At 32.4% G+C, this 3,518-nt stretch overlaps 1 non-coding gene across 1 annotated transcript; it reads left to right on the forward strand.

The window, feature by feature from the left end:
• Positions 1–3,116: 3,116 nt before the first annotated feature.
• LOC144455550 (U6 spliceosomal RNA) lies at positions 3,117–3,225 on the forward strand. The gene has a single exon (XR_013484269.1). It is a non-coding gene; the product is annotated as a U6 spliceosomal RNA (small nuclear RNA).
• Positions 3,226–3,518: the final 293 nt, after the last annotated feature.

Below are 3,518 nucleotides of genomic sequence, written 5' to 3' on the forward strand. Positions count from 1 at the left end.
ATGCAAAAGGAGGCACAAAAATTCAATGAAGAGAACTCCTTAAAAAGTAGAATTGGCCAAATGGGAAGGAGGTACAAAAGTTACCTGAAGAAAACAATTTGTTAAAAATTAGAATTGGGCAAATGGACACTAATGACTCTATGAGACATCAAGAACCACTTGAAGAAAATCAAAAGAATGAAAAAAAATAGAAGAAAATGTAAGATACCTTATTGGAAAAGCAACTGACCTGGAAAATAGATACAGGAGAGATAATTTAAGAATTATTGGTCTACCTGAAAGCTGTGATAAAATAAAAAGGAGCCTAGATAGTGTCTTTCAAGAAATTATCAAGGAAAACTGCCCTGAAGTCCTAGAATCAGAGGGTAAAATAGTCATTGAAAGAATCCACCAATCACCTCCTGAGATCTCAAAATGAAAACACCAAGGAATAATGTAGCCAAATTCCAGAATTATCAGATCAAAAAGAAAATACTTGCAAGCAGCCAGAAAGAAATAATTTAAATATCATGAAACCACAGTCAGGATTACACAGGATGTAGCAGCTTCTACATTAAAGGATCAGAGGGCTTGGAATATGATATTCCAAAAGGCAAAGGAGCTTGGATTACAAACAAGGATCAGCAAATTGAGCATAATATTTCAGGGGAGATGGACATTCAATGAAATAGGGGATTTCTAAACCTTTCAGATGAAATTACCAGATCTCAAAAGAAAATTGATCTTCAAATACAAGACTCAAGAGAGGCATAAAAAAGTAAACAGGAAAGAAAACAAAAACCATGTTATTCAATAAGGGTAAACAGTTTACATCCCTACATGGGAAGATGATACTTGTAACTCTTGAGAACTGTATCTTTATTATGACATTTAGAAGGGGTATACATAGACAGAGGGTGTGGGTATAAATTGACTTTCATATGATGCTAAAAATTAATTAATTAAGGGGTGAAAAAAAGGATTGTACTGGGAGAAGAGGAAAGGAGGAGACAGAAAAGGGTAAATTCTATCACATGAAGAGGAGCAAAGACCTGTTAGAGTAGAGAGAAAGAATGGAGGGAGATGAGCATTGTCGGAACCTTATTCCAATTGGATTTAGCTCCAAGAGGGAACAACATAAACACTCACTTGGATATAGAAATTTATCTTACCCTATAAGAAGTAGGAGGGGAAAGGGGAAAGAAAAGAGGAGAGGATAGAAGAGATATCAGAAAGTGGCAAAGAAGTAACAAGGGAATGGGGAAAGGAAAAGGAGAGGGACTCATAGAAGGAACATGGCACATACGCAAAAACTGACCATGTACTAGGGCATAAAAACCTCACAATCAAATGTAGAAAGGCAGAAATATTAAATCCAACCTTTTCATATCATGATGCAATAAAAATTACATGTAATAAAGGGCCATGGAAGGATAGATTAAATATTAATTGGAAACTAAATAATCTAATCTTAAAGAATGAGTGGGTCAAACAGCAAATCACAGAAACAATCAATAATTTCATCCAAGAGAATGACAATGATGAGACAACATACCAAAACTTATGGGAGGCAGCCAAAGCAGTTCTTAGGGGAAATTTTATATGTCTAAATGTTACATGAACAAAATAGAGAAAGAGGAGACAAATGAGTTGGACATGCAACTTAAAAAGGTGGAAAATGAACAAAATAAAAATCTCCAATTAAATACCAAATTAGAAATTCTGAAAATCAAAGGTGAGATTAGTAAAATTGAAATTAATAAAACTATTAAACTAATAAATAAAACTAAGAGCTGGTTTTATGAAAAAAAACAATAAAATAGGTAAAGCTTTGGTTTATTTGATTTAAAAAAAGAAAGAAGAAAAGCAAATTATAAGTATGAAAAATGAAAAGTGAATTCATTACCAATGAAGCGGTAATTAAAACAATAGTTATGAGCTATTTTGCCCAAATGCATGCCAATAAATTTGACAATCTCAGTGAAATGGATCAATACTTTAAAAAATCTAAATTGGCCAGATTAACAGAAGAGGAAATAAAACACTATTTAAGTGTAATTTAAACCCCATTCCAGAAAATACATTGAACAAGCCATCTATGAAATCCCTAAGAAAAAATTTCCAAGGCCAGATGGATTCACAAGAACAATTAATTCTAATACTACATGAAATATTTGGGAAAATAGACAAAGAAGGAGTTCTACCAAATTCTTCCTATAATACAAATATGGTGCTGGTACCTAAACTGGGAAGAGCCAAAACAGAGAAAGAAAACTAGAGACTGATCTCTCTAATGAACATAAATGCAAAAATTTAAATAAAATGTTACCAAAACAATTACAGCAACTCATCACCAGGATAATACACTATGACCAGAGGGATTTATACCAGGCATGTGGGTTTGGTTCAATATTAGGAAAACTACCAGCAAAATTGACTATATCAACAACAAACTAACAGAAATCATATGATTATCTCAATAGTGCAGAAAAAGCTTTTTGACAAAATACAGGACCCATTCCTGTTTAAAAAAAAAAAAGCATTAGATAGTATAGTAATCAATGGAGTTTTCCTTAAAATGATAAGTAGCATTTATCTAAAACCATCAGCAAGCAACATATGTAATAGAAATAGGCTAGAAGCATTTCCAATAAGATTAGGAGTGAAACAAGGATGACTATTATCACCACTGTTATTCAATATTATACTAGAAATGTTAGCTTTAACAATAAGAGAAGAGAAAGAAATTGAAGGAATTAGAAAGGCAATGAAGAAACAAAGCTATCACTCTTTGCAGATGATATAATAGTATACTTAAAGAATCCTAAAGAATTAACTAATAAAACTACTTGAAATAATTAACAACTTTAACTAAGTTACAGGGTATAAAATACACCCACATAAATCATCAGCATTTCTATATATTACTAGTAAAGCCCAGCAGCAACAGATGGAAAGAGAAATTCCATTTAAAGTAATTACACACCAGTGCTGGATTCAGGAGCACCTGAGTTCAAATCCGGCCTCAGACACATAACACTTACTAGCTGTGTGATCCTGGGCAAGTCACTTAACCCTATTGCCTAACCAAAAAAAAAAAAAAAAAGAAAGAAAAGAAAAGAAAATGCACCTTTATTGTGCTCGCTTCAGCAGCACTTTTATACTAAAATTGGAACGATACAGAGAAGATTAGCGTGGCCCCTGCGCAAAGATGATACACAAATTCTTGAAGCATTCCATATTTAAAAAAAAATAAAGTTAACTACAGACAACATAAAATATTTCAGAGTCTACCTGCCAAGACAAACCTAGGAACCATACAAATATGTGTTCATATAAACACAATTACAAAACATTTTTCACACAAATAAAGCCAGATCTGAATAACTGGAAAAATATCAGTTGCTCATGACTGAGCTGAACTAATGTAATTAAAAATGACAATCCTTCCTAAACTAATTTACTTATTTAGTGCCATACCAAACAAACTACCAAAAATGATTTTATAGAGTTAGAAAAAACAATAACAAAATTCATCT

This window comes from Phascolarctos cinereus, unplaced genomic scaffold (genome assembly GCF_003287225.1).
Source record: "Phascolarctos cinereus isolate Bilbo 61053 unplaced genomic scaffold, phaCin_HiC Scaffold_9;HRSCAF=440, whole genome shotgun sequence".
NCBI lineage: Eukaryota > Metazoa > Chordata > Mammalia > Diprotodontia > Phascolarctidae > Phascolarctos > Phascolarctos cinereus.